This window comes from Danio rerio, chromosome 1 (assembly GCF_049306965.1).
Source record: "Danio rerio strain Tuebingen ecotype United States chromosome 1, GRCz12tu, whole genome shotgun sequence".
Classification (NCBI taxonomy): Eukaryota; Metazoa; Chordata; class Actinopteri; order Cypriniformes; family Danionidae; genus Danio; species Danio rerio.
This window is the reverse complement of record NC_133176.1, coordinates 52,608,238-52,622,789: the sequence shown is the minus strand read 5'-3', so window position 1 is coordinate 52,622,789 and position 14,552 is coordinate 52,608,238. Positions and strand designations below refer to the sequence as shown.

Below are 14,552 nucleotides of genomic sequence, written 5' to 3'. Positions count from 1 at the left end.
AGCTCTTTTGCTTACAAAATTACACACACACACACACACACACAAAAAACCATTTGTAAAAAAATTGTAAAAAATTATTAAGTTAACTTAACCGATTTGTGTTGGGACCACATGAAGGAATTGTGTGGAACCCAGCATTTTTTTTTTTTGTTTTTTACAATGAATGATGTTCATTCAAACTACTTATTTAAAATGAGCTGAAACAACACCATTCTTGAATATTTTTTTGACAAATCTTAATTGTTTTATGTTCAATCCTCTTAAATTTGTAATATGTATAAGAAATAATATATAGTATATGTTTGTAAACATAATATAAATCTGTAAAATAACAGAAAAAGTACTGCCAATTTAATACAATACAATTAATACAATTTTTTTTGTAGCGTAATATACAACACCAACCCAGACAGTATATCAATTTAAACTATTAAAAATTTTATAAAAGACACTTTTTCTCACTCTTTAAAGGACACTGTAAATATGAAAATGTGGGCTAATAACTTTGTCTTTGTATGTAAAGCCCCACAACAGCTTTGTGAAAGAATCAGATTAGAAATGCACCTATCGGACAATAATCAATATTACACTATTTTTCTAAAAAACAGCGGATTATTTGTATATCAAAGGAGAGCAGTGAAATTAAAATTCAACAGATAAATGAATTATTCTATGTCAAATACAATTCCCCCCCAAATATTAGCAAAGTGGCATCTTTATATCATGCATGATTTACACTGTGAAAAGGATATAAACCCATTGCATTAAAAGCAACAAGTAAACTTTTCCTTTAAAAAGTGATCAAAGTTTTAACTTGTACTTTTTTCAAATTAAAGTTTTAAAAAACGTTTGACTTTTTAAAATGATGCACAGTTCATTTACTTAATAATTCTATTTACAGTCAACTAATGGATTTTTACAGTGTACAGTAAGTGTATTGAAAAGTAGCATGTTTTTTTCATTTCCACTATTTCAAGATGACCAAAAGGAAAACAAACAGCCCATGTTTTTTGAACAGCATCTGGGTGAGTAAACAAAACCTTTTTTTTCATTAAAACAATGTATTGGTAGTTGGGTCGGATGACGGAGTGACAGAACTAATGAAAACAAGCTTCGCTAGATGATAAAAAACATGAGGTCACGGAGAAAGAAATAAACAAAGGCTTACATCCAAGAAATTCCTTAATCTGCCAGAATGTCCCTGATTGGGTCAAAATGCATGAGCATCATCAAAGCAGTCCGAGGCTCAGGAACAAAACTTGTCTTGTAAATGAGGGAGAAATAAAACAGTTGTTTTGCCTCTTGCAAGTGACATCTGAAATGAATCAACCATAACTTTGAGCATCTAAACCTTACAGAAACTAACTTCCAATTAGGGTGAGAAAGGGGCGGGGTTTTGATGTAACTGCACTTCTGCTATTGCACTGATTGGCTATAAACAGACAGCGTCAGTCAATGCATTGGAGAAAAAAAACAACAACTGTAAAGAACCATAAAGTTGCTCGTCATACAATGTTTAAAAAAAAATAAAAATAAAAATGCAAACTCCGACCTGAGCAACCTAAACCCTGAGCAACCATCGACCTTTTAATGCAGCTTAACAAAATAAGAAACTCAGTCACAGTGCAAATATGGAGATGTAAGACAGGGTTCGAAAACAGGAGCAGGCAGTCATATGAAAATAACCCAAATTGTAAACAAAGAGACAGACAAGAGGGTCAAGACAGGCCCAAACAATTAATAAACTTTAAACAAACAAAGGGTCAAAAACACGGCAAGGCAAAACAAGGAAAGCTACTTTGTAATTGTTCACTACAGTAAAACAAGACTCAGTATGTGTGTGTGAATGGTGTATATATATTTTATGTAATTAGAGATGATGTCCTTCAGCTGTGTGTAATCAAAAGGCAAACTGAAACTGGTGTGTGACTGCAGGGTATTATGGGGTTTGTAGTTTGGGTTAATGACAGGGAGGGTTCTCTATTAACCCGCCAAAGCAACACTGCTGACGATCATAATATGTACATTATAAGCTAAAGCATCACTGTAAAAAACTATTTGGTACTTTCTTTGACTTAAGGTAAGTAAACATGTTGCAATAAATGTTGACTTTAGCTGACTTCAATAAAGCCTTGCAACTTGGAATTGTTAATTTGATAACTAATTGTGTTATAATTATGCATATTTAAGTTCATTATAAGGCAACAGGTTTACTCTCTTTTTTAAGTAAAAAAAAACAAAAACGTTATTAAACTTTTTTTTTTAAAAATGAATTATGTTGATTCAACTCATTGTAAATAAGAAGTTTAAACAAGCAGCTAAAATACATTTTTGAGGGTAGTAGGGGTAGTTCTGTCACTATTTACTTTCCCTTGTGATATTCTAAGCCATTTTGAGTAATTCGGTTCTTTGTTGGAGCTCTTTTGCTTACAATATTACACTCAAACATTGATGTTTGCTTTTCATCCGTACTACTTATTTAAAATGAGCTAACAACACAATTCTTGGGGTAAAAAAAAAATCGCTATAAAACAACAGGTTTACTGACATTTTTCAAGTAAAGTCAACTTGAACACTGGAACTACCAGCCTGATCTCACGAGGAAACGTAAGTATTTTACGTTTTGGCAGTTTAGTGGCTAATTCGAACAAATTCATAAGAGTTTAGTCGTACGAAAATGTACGATTTTAAAAAGGAGGCGTGGCACCCTACCCAACCCCTAACCTCAACCGTCATTGGGTGATGAGCAAATCGTACTAAATTGCACGAATTAGATCTTACAAATTCATACAAATTATTAGCCACTAAATCAAAAAGTTACGAATTGCCGTGATTTTGCGTTGGAACTACCAGAGTTCTGTAACTACTGGAATTACCATTCTGTCCATTTTCATATAACACGTCATATTGTCGCATCATATTTACATTCAAAGCTTCTATTGAGATATTAACATTAAGCTTGGAATGTCTGTCATCATATTTATTTAAGTCATCACCCTAAAATTATTCTTTTATAAAATTATTTAAATTAAATTATTATTTATAATTATTATTTAATTATTAATTATTATTATTTTTCTCGATAATGGAGACTATAAATGCATAAAAAGGCTACATTTGACCACCTGCGAAAGCCTGGGCCGCACTTTATTTTCGGTTTCCCAAGCAGACGAGAAAGCTTTTTCATGGCACTGAATAGAGTGTTTTGAAAGACAAATCTGAAGCAAAGTTATGTTCTTACCAACAGAAAGTTATGTTTTTGAAAGTAATGTTTTTATAACTTTTGACGAATGTGGAAAGCTGACACTGACAAAAGTCTATGGCAATCGAAAGCAGGGAAAGAGCGTGTGCACGCGAGATCAAGAACATGCGAGAGATGCCTACATCTCCACAGTCTGCCACCGATGGCTGATCTCACTTCTTTTTGGCGGTTCAGTTGTGGCACAAAAAAATAATTTTCCCATCACTGCCACCACAGGACAAATTGTGCATTGCAGTCAAAATAGTTGGTGCAATCTGCATCCAAATTTAGTCGGACTAAAGGGGGGCAAGCTTGTTGGCATGGGGGGTGCTTACTCTTGAATGGCATTGCATTAGCATACACATAAAACACAAATGCTTTTGAAATCCAAATCCTTCTTTAAGATTGTTTGACTGCATTGATTAGGGCAACCAGAGCTAAGAACACTTCACAAATGATATTATAATTTGAAAGGAATCTTCGTTTAGGTTGGTCTGTTTTCTTTATCCTGAGGTCTCCATAATATTGGACCTGGCCCGTATCCTGAGCAGAGGCTGTGGTGGTTATGGAGGAGTGAAGAGCGTGAGATTGATTTCTGAAAAACCCCAGTGACAGACGAGTCTCCGCATTGATCCTGTGGGCCAGCCTGAAAATGTGCTGGTGTTCTACTCACACCTGCAGCTTCTCCAAGATGGACGTCCAGCATTCTCCGGTCCCCGGCTCCTAGACTGCAGCTCTGCACAAGAAGTTTGGCCAGAAGAGAAATGATCGTGCCTAACTGAGCCTGGTTTCTCTCAAGGTTTCTTTTCCTTCACTTGTCAATTGGTGGAGTTTAGTTCCTCGCACTGTCGCCACTGGCTTGCTTGGTTTGGGACTTGTGGAGCTGCTCATCAATGGATTCGCTCTTCAGTGTTTGGACTTTCAGCAGTGACAATAAAACCACACAGAACTTAACTAAACTGAACTTCAACACTGAAAACTGGACTGACACGTTTCAATTTACTAGAACTTCTATGTTGAGCTGCGTTGACACAATCTACACTGTAAGGTACATTAAGCACATTTTCAGAAAGATAGCCTGGGCTTCCCCTTTCGTGTCCCTCTCTTTCTTTGAGTCCATTACAACGTCTTGTTTCGCGACTCTCAGAGCGATCAGTGTTTGGCAGACCCCTGGAGACCCTCTGAACACAGTGACCCATACAGCAGTTGCTAAAATGTTGCTTTTCATCACTCGTCCACGGTGGCCGGATTCACCTCCTTAATTACCCATCATCCCCTGCACAACCAGGCTCTCACAAATTACAGCCCATTAAGGACAAGTGATGGAGCTGTCAGTGAGTGCTTAGCATTTCTCATCACATTACACACACACACACACACACACACTCACTTGCGCTTACACACAGACACACAATCGTGCTTACACAGATAGACAGACAGACAAACAGACAGACACACTCACATACACGTACGCACGTACATAACGCACATACTGTCCAAACAGACAGACAGACAGACGCATGGATGGATGGATGGATGGATAGATGAATGGACGGATGGACAGACAGACAGACAGATGGGTAGATAGATGAACAGATAGACAGATGAAAGGACAGATAAATGGATGGACGGATGGATGGATGAACAGATGGATGGGTGAATGGATAGATAGATAGATAGATAGATAGATGGATGGATGGATGGATGGATGGATGGATGGATGGATGGATGGATGGATGGATGGATGGATGGATGGATGGATGGATGGATGGATGGATGGATGGATGGATGGATGGATGGATGGATGGATGGATAGATAGATAGATAGATAGATAGATAGATAGATAGATAGATAGATAGATAGATAGATAGATAGACGAACAGACAGACGGACAGACGGAGGGATGGACAGATGGACAGACAGGCAGGCAGGCAGGCAGACAGACAGACAGACAGACAGACAGACAGACAGACAGACAGACAGACAGACAGACAGACAGACAGACAGACAGATAGATAGATAGATAGATAGATAGATAGATAGATAGATAGATAGATAGATAGATAAATAGTCAGATAGATAGATAGATAGATAGATAGATAGATAGATAGATAGATAGATAGATAGATAGATAGATAGATAGATAGATAAATAGTCAGATAGATAGATAGATAGATAGATAGATAGATAGATAGATAGATAGATAGATAGATAGATAGATAGATAGATAGATAGATAGATAGATAGATAGATAGATAGATAGATAGATAGACGAACAGATGGATAGATAGACAGACAGACAGACAGACGGACAGACGGAGGGATGGACAGATGGACAGACAGGCAGGCAGGCAGGCAGGCAGGCAGACAGACAGACAGACAGACAGACAGACAGACAGACAGACAGATAGATAGATAGATAGATAGATAGATAGATAGATAGATAGATAGACAGACGGACGAACAGATGGATAGATAGACAGACAGACAGACGGACAGACGGAAGGATGGACAGATGGACAGACAGGCAGGCAGACAGACAGAGACAGACAGACAGACAGATAGATAGATAGATAGATATATAGATAGATAGATAGATAGATAGATAGATAGATAGATAGATAGATAGATAGATAGATAGATAGATAGATAGATAGATAGATAGATAGATAGATAGATAGATAGATAGACGAACAGATGGATAGATAGACAGACAGACGGACAGACGGAAGGATGGACAGATGGACGGACAGGCAGGCAGACAGACAGATAGAAAGATAGATAGATAGATAGATAGAGAGATAGATAGATAGATAGATAGATAGATAGATAGATAGATAGATAGATAGATAGATAGATAGATAGATAGATAGATAGATAGATAGATAGATAGATAGATAGATAGATAGATAGATAGATAGATAGATAGATAGATAGATAGATAGATAGATAGATAGATAGATAGATAGATAGATAGATAGATAGATAGATAATTAATCGATCCTAATACTTGTGGTGACAGAATATTAACATCAATGATTACCAGGGCCTGTTTTGTTTGATTGAGCAAAGATTACAACGAACTACAAGCAAATACCTCAAGGATGCTACAAGTTTGCTTCTCGAAGTCACTACAATTACACATCACTCCGACTGCTTTTGATTCTTGAAAGGGCAACATCCATTCTGCAAATATTTACAATGAAAAAAGGTCAACAGTACCATAAAAGTCTTCTGAATCACATCACACTCACTCACTCACACGCACACACAAATGACTGAATCTGAGGCACATATTCATACAATTAAGACTTTAATACAATAACAACTTCCTCTGTCTGTGGGCCTGTAAACTGCTGTCTATTACTCACAAAGTCAAAAGAACTATACACACACACACACACCATTCCTGGACCCAGACTGCCTCTAATTTACCCGTCTAAGAATTTGCTCCACGTGTGTAATTGCTATAAATGTGGATTGGAGATTGGGGACGCAGGTTTGAGTCCTCATTCAGAGCCATTTGTAACTCGTTAACAGTTTTTAACCCTCTAATTTGGTCTTTAAATGATACTTTTTGTGAAGCAGGAAGATGAGGTTGTGGCTCCGGCGATTCTAGGCGACACAGTAATTGTGAGTTTAACTCTTTTTATTCATTTCATTTACATTTGTCTATTTATCAGATGGTTTTAGCAATACAAATGTGGAGTGATGTAGAAGTGTCATAGGAGAATGATGGAGATGATCAAAACAGGGGAGGAAAGATTATAGACCATTTAAGTGTGGTCATGCCATCGGCCCGTGAACATTTCCTGCTGGTTATCAAACTATTTTATAACTGAAACAAAAGCCAAATCAATCATAACTTAATGTTAAAACAGCTATCATAACATTATTTATCAATATGTGGCTCTTTTAGGATTCTCAAAAGCTAGAGAAAATAAAAATGTAAAACAGGGAAATACGTTGGGACCATCGTTTTTGTTTACATCCTTCAGAATGGTCTATTTAGGTATCATTGATTAAAGGTGGCATAATGTTGTAAACTCTTAATGTATTGATAATTAGGATTCTGCGATTGATATATTGCATAAAAAACATTTCTTTGAATTCTTTTTATTTTTTGTTAGGGGCAAATGGCTTTTCTGTCATTTCCGATCAATATATTTTTATGATAATGTAAAATATTAAGCCAAAGAAATGATTTTCAGCATAATAATAATAATAATAATAATAACAACATGAATAATTATAAATATATTAATATATTATTTAATTCAAATTAAATGTATTAAATAATAATAATAGCAATAATACAAAATATGAAATAATAATAAATTAAGATTATGAAATCTAACATATAAAAATTCTAAAATGTGAAGTTTAATAAATGAGTTTTAGCATTAAAAAACTAATAAATAAATGTAATAAATTACAAGCATGAAACAAAAAATATGAAATATTAAACAACGTTTTAGCATAAGAAATTAGTATTATAAGTATAAATGTTAAATAATAATATATAAAAAATTTAACCAAAATAGATAAAAAAAATAATTTGTAAAAACTTTTTTCAGCATAAAAACAATATTAATAATAATAATAATAATAAAAATAATAATCATAATAATAATAAATTATAAATTACAAATATGAAACCAAATATGAAATATAAATTTACAAAAACAGCTTACAGCATAACTAATGAAAAATAATAGTCATAATAAAATAAAATATTAAATCTAAATTATAAAAATAAAAATAAATTTGCAGTTTTTTTTGCATAAATAACAACAACAATAATAACAATAATAATAATATAAATAAAATTAAAAAATGCAACACAAAATATTAAATATTAAATATGAAGTTTCAAAAAATGGGTTTCAGCATTAACAAATAATATAGCATTAATAAATAAATGCAATAAATTACAAATATAAAATATGAAGTTGCAAAACCTGTTTTCAGCATATAAAACTAGTAATAATAATGAATATAAATCTAAAATATGAATATAAAATAGCAATTAGCAAAAACAGTTTTCCGCATAAAAATAACAACATTAATAATAATAATAATAATAATAAAAAATAACAAACATGAAACTAAGTGTAAAATATAAAATATGAAGTAGCATAAACTATTTTCATTCTAAAATTAAAATAATAATAATAAAATACTTTATAATTAATCACATTACAAATAAATTTAATTATATTAAACCATTTCATTTTTATTGTAGTCTAAAATCAAATACATGTGATTTTGCTGAACAAAACTTCAGAGACATAAAAAATATATAATTACTTCAAACTTTTGACTTCTGTGTAAATACAAATTAAACACAAGCATCATAAACTAAAGATCAGACAAAGACCATTATTAGATGGCTGCACAATTACAGCATTTTTTAACTCTTTAAAGGGCAGTAAGTCTGCAGCTTAATATAAGGATCCTAAATTATTATCCTGTGCAACCAGCCTTTGTTTAAACGAACTCATAACTCAATATAATGCATAAAAATACAGTCATTTCATTAAGAAGCATGCTCAAATATTTGTTTCTGCGGCTTTTCTCCCTCGCTGGAGCATAAATTGCTGCAAAACTGCAGAGTTCTGGAAACCGAAGCTGTTTCTAAACGAATAAATCACAGACTAAACGCTGCCCCGGAGCAGCTCAAGACATTCATTCAGACAGTCATTCAAAACAGATCCTACATTCAGTAAAAACACAGAGTGCATGCTGTACAATAACTGCTATACTGACAGCTGTAAGTCACTTGATTTCGCATCGATCCCTTTAGGACTGTAATTCGGCCTGGACTCGAAACAGCAGAGGACTGGTTTTAGTGAATGACGAATGAAATGTTTTTTTTTTCTCCTACTTTCTTTTTTGGCCTGTAAGGGTCAGGAGGTTCTTGTGTTACAGCAATAAACTCCCTGTTGTAGCGCTAAAACAAGAGCACGCTTTTTGAACATTTATAGAAGCAGAAAGTCAACGAAAAACCAGAGGCTGTCAACACTTCTCAATTTAGGGACTTTTTAATAGCCGCAGTAAATCATAGAGGCTGCACACAGCATACACAAGTGCATTTATATACACTTAATGGTAATTAGTGTGTTGTTATGTAATTAGTTACACTTATTCCACTTGTCTTGCAATTTTTTGTATCGCTTAGTATTCATATTTATTCAGTATTTTTGTGTTGTCTGCCTGTAAAAGAAGGAAGCAAGAAAAAAATAACAGTGTATATACCGTATTTAGACAATTACTGTGAGATATTGAAATGTACCTATGATTGGGTCAAAACAAAGCAGCAAAAGCAAAACAAGCTTCGGCATATAAATTTAATTGAAGAAATGGTAAAAATGGAATAAATAAGATGTGATGTTAGCAATGCAGTGCACAGAAAAAGCCTAACTGAAGAAACTGTCATGATCAAAGCAATAAAAAAGTAAACAAACAAATGGTGTCTGCTTATATTCCTTTAAAAACAAATCAAATCAAACAAAAACAAATAAACAAACACAAAGTCTGCTGATATTCTTGCAAAAAACAAACCAAAATACAAACAAACAAACAAACAAACAAACAAAAAACAGTTAGCTAATATTCTTAAAAAAAACAAGCAAGACAAATACAAAGATACAACTAACAAAAACAAATTAACAAAACAAACAAAGTGTCTTCTAATATTCCTTTAAAAATAAAACAAGCAAAGCAAATACAAAGATAGAACATACAAAAACAAATAAAACAAACAAATTGTCTGCTAATATTCCTTTAAAAACAAAACAAAAACAAATAAACAAGACAAACAAGGTGTCTGCCAATAATCCTGCAAAGAAAAAACAAAACAAATCAAAAACCAAAAGAAAACTAAATAAAGCAAGCAAGCAAGCAAACAAACAAACAATCAAACTGTCTGCTTATATTCCTGTAAAAACAAAGCAAACAAACAGTGTGTTGATAATCATGTAAAAATAAACCAAAACAAACCAAAAGCATGCATTCCTGTAAAAACAAAACAAAGCAAACAAACAGTGTGTTGATATTCATGTAAAAACAAACCAAAACAAGAACAAACAAAAACAAACAAACAAGCAAACAGTGTCTGCATATATTCCTGTAAAACAAAACTATAAAAAAATCTAAATGAAACAAACAAACAAACAAACAAACAAACTGTCTGCTACTGTCACTGTCCGACGCATAATATTCCTTTAAGAATAAAAAACAAACAAACATAAAAAACAAAAACAAATAAACAAAAACAAAGTGTCTATTTATAATCCTGCAAAGACAAAACAAACCAAAAGAAAACAAAATAAAACAAACAAGCAAACAAAGTGTGCTTATATTTCCGTAAAAACAAAAAGTTTTCATGTAAAAACAAATCGAAACAAACCAAAACAAGAACAAACAAAATCAAACAAACTAGCAAATAAGCAAGTATAGTGTCTACTCCTGTAAAACAAAACAAACAGTGTGATATTCAAGTACAAAAACCAAAACAAACAAAAAACAAAACAAAACAAAACTTAGTTTAAAAGGAAACATATGCTTGGCCATTAACATATAGGTGATATGGAAGAATGTTTGATCTAAGTGTATTATTACTAGTTAAGACTATTTTAGATAATCCATGAAGTGAAGTATTAAACTTAACCCACAGTTAGATCAAAACAACAAAAGCAAAACAAACTTTGCTAATAATGTGCTTCAGAACTTAATTGAAGAAATGGTAAATCTACATAAAACATGCAATGTCAGCAAATACAGTGCTGGAAGAGCTTGCAGTGCACAAGTGAAAAGCCTAACTGAAGAAACTTGGTCAACGCAACAAAAGTTGTAAGACTTCAACAAGAACAACAACACAAACAAAAAACAAACAAACACAGAATCTGATAATACTATGCTACAAAACAGAACAAACACAATCCCAGCTACAAAAACAAGAAAAACAAACAAAGCCAAAGTACCACAAAACAGCAAATGTCTGCAACACAAAGATTTAAGAAACGCTAAACTAAACTAAAAAAAAGAGTCAAAGTAAAACACAACGAAACAAAAATTAAATGTTTGTAAAAAAACTAAACCAAAAAGGATGTCAGCTGCAAGATAAACTTAACTAATCTGTTAAATTAAATCCCAACAAAAACACTGAACGTCTGCTAATCTAGTGCTACAGAAATGAATTTACAGCCGAAGGCCAAAATATTAGCCCTCGTATGAAAGGTTATGTCTTTTCCAAATATCAACATCATATTTTTAATAATTAATAAATCATTTTTAATCATATTTTTTAATCATTTATGTAATAAATAATGTCTAGTAACAAATTTAGAGGCCTAACGAGGTTAAGTCTCTGGACAAGTGGTTTGTTATATAGCCAATAAAAAATCTAATAATATTGACCCTAAACAATTATATAAAGATGTAAAACTGTATTAAATTCAGCCAAAGTAAATGAAACAATTTTTCTATAGAATAAAAAATACAGTAAACACTATGAACATGTTCTTCCACTGTTAAGCAATATGCAGTTACTGAAGTCATTTGCAGACAGACCTGTAGGTGTCGCTGTATATTCTCTTTTAGAGAAAACGGCGAGTCTTTACAGTGAGACTTTCTGAGTCGTGTAATACAATAGTCCACGGACGGTTATGCTTTAATAACAGCACCGATACAGTCAAATCAAGTATAACGTAAATAAAGTCGTATTTTCATCAAGTCAAAGAAATTAAGCTCGTTATATTTAGCCTAACGTTACTCCCCGCGTGAAGCAACACAAGGATATCTTAAGCAACAACGGTATATAGTTATAACATACTTTCCAACAACAAGCAGCACAATTTAAGTAGTAAATGTATGTTGTTCCAATGTCTCCCTTGTACTTTTTAAATAGTTTACCTGACGTTAAAAGTAGTGAAAACAGTCGAAATGCTTGACTGTATTTTGACCGCTGGTGTATTTCCTGATTGCCTCAGCAGAACATTAGTTCAGACAGTCCACCGGCTCACTGTCAGTCTCACTCGAGTGTTTTGACACTTCATTTAATTCGTCTGTGTGTGTATATGTGTGTGTGTGTGTGAGAGAGAGAGGTACAGTGAGAGTCTGTAATGAAACTAATGAAAGGCATTCTCTGCTGGCGCCAGTATTGAGGAGATCCTACTGAGACACGCACACACACACACACGCAGACAGAAGCGCTACACCTTCAGTAAAATGATCGTCTCTTGCCCTGGCAACACCTGCTGTGTGCTGACTATGCAGTCCACCAATAATTACTTTTTAACACTTAGCTTCGGCACCTGCTTGACGGGGACTGAAAAATATGTAAGTATTAATTACACTGGAGACGGTCAGGATAAATGGCGTATGCCGTGCGCTTTCATTCTCTTTCTTTCTTGACGTTTCATATGCGAATTGTCTATATTGTCAATTTAAACGATCGAGATTGTGTTTATTACAACGACAGGGTGCGAATTACGAGGGGGTTGGGGATAACTCCCCTTATTAACGCTTTATCCCCCCTGAAGGACATGACAAAGAGATGTATGGTCAGTCTATATACTGAGAAATAGCTCGCCCTGATCTGTATTTTAAATAATAATGTTAATAATTAAAATAATAGATAATAGCCTATAAAAATATACATTTGCCCACCCCTCCCACATGGAAAAAACCCATATGCGCATATATGGAACCTATATGCACATTTATGATAGGCTAATATCTGCATGGGGGTTTCCTCTGGGTGCTCCGGTTTCCCCCACAGTCCAAAGACATGCGGTACAGGTGTATTGGGTGTAGTTGTAGTGTATGAGTGTGTGTGAATGTCTCCCAGGGGTAAAACATTGCACAAAACTGCGTAAAATGTACTGGATAAGTTAGCGGTTCATTCCGCAGTGGCGACCCGGTATTAATAAAGGGAATATGCCGACAAGAAAATGAATGGATGAACATAAAATAGATAAATACTTTAATAAATAAATATAGATAGATGGATAAAAATCTGAATAAAAAAAAACCCTTTCTTTACCCCATTGAAGCATCTGTTCCAGGTCAAAACAGACCTATGTGTGGGTGTATTTACAGTATGATATTCAGATGTCTCATGCACTGATAAAATGCTAAAGAAATAACCTTAATTTTTCCGATTTTGAGTGTAATGCATTAATGTGCACCTTTTGTAAAGCTACTTTGAACAGTAATTATCGTGTAAAGCGCTATACAAGTAAACTTGAATTGAATAAACCACAGCACTGGTGAATACTGAACCCTTTATTCTGGATGAATATCCGTCTGACACACACACGCACACACAAATGAGCAATACTGCAAGGTTTATGATTTCACCTGCTGCACTTCAGTTCATCCATCCAGCACCAGTCACATCAACAACAGGAATGCAGAAATAAATAACACATTATTAGGAAATACACATCACCATATAGATAAAGCACAATGATAACAGAATGTGGTTCGATCTGCCTTTTTAGGGTCATACATTCAGCTAAGAGTCATTTAAAAAGAAAAACCTTCATGAAGTCATCACATTCTTGAGATTTTTTGCAAAAAAAAAAAAAAAAATATTCACAACATTAATTAAACATTTAAATGGCTGCTGGTGCTCGGTGTGTAAATACGTCAGCACACAAACAAACACACACAATTATCTTTTTATTTAATGTTAGACCTAAGTTTACATTCAATTAGTATCACTTAAAAGGGATAGTTCAACTAAAAAAATTTAATTTACTCATTATTTACTCTCCTCAAGTGGTCTTAAAACTTTTAGGAGTTTCTTTATTCTGTTGAACATCACAAAAGATGATACTTTGAAGAAAGCTGAAAATGTGTCACCATTATTGACTTGTCATAGGAGAAAAACAAATAGTACACTTTCAGCTTTCTTCAGTATATCTTCTTTTGTGTTTAACAAAGTCAAGCAGGTTTGGAATAAGTAAAACGTGAGTAAATGATGACAGAACTTTCAGTTTTGGTTGAACTATCTCTTAAAATCAAACCCGATGATTTTCTGGATACGTTAAGCATGCAGGCGTGTATAAAACCGTCTCACTTGCACCAATCTTTTCATCCTTGCGATTGATTTTCCTCATTTACCAAAATGTACAAATACAAACAAACAAAAAACTCCCATCATTTCCTCCCTTAAATAACAGACACGCAGCTTTACGACAACAATCAGCAGTTGGCGTTGATTTACAGAGTTTTAAGAAACACTATCTCCTGCTAATGTACTCGTTTCTCAGTTCATTAGAGCAGGATTCGCAGCCAATG

The 14,552-nt window shown here is 33.7% G+C and overlaps 1 protein-coding gene across 1 annotated transcript in view; it reads left to right on the top strand.

Annotated features, from left to right (window-relative positions):
- gsk3bb (glycogen synthase kinase 3 beta, genome duplicate b) overlaps positions 1–14,552 on the top strand; it is an 834,817-nt gene that overhangs the window by 100,263 nt on the left and 720,002 nt on the right. The gene's annotated exons all lie outside the window — the stretch shown is intronic.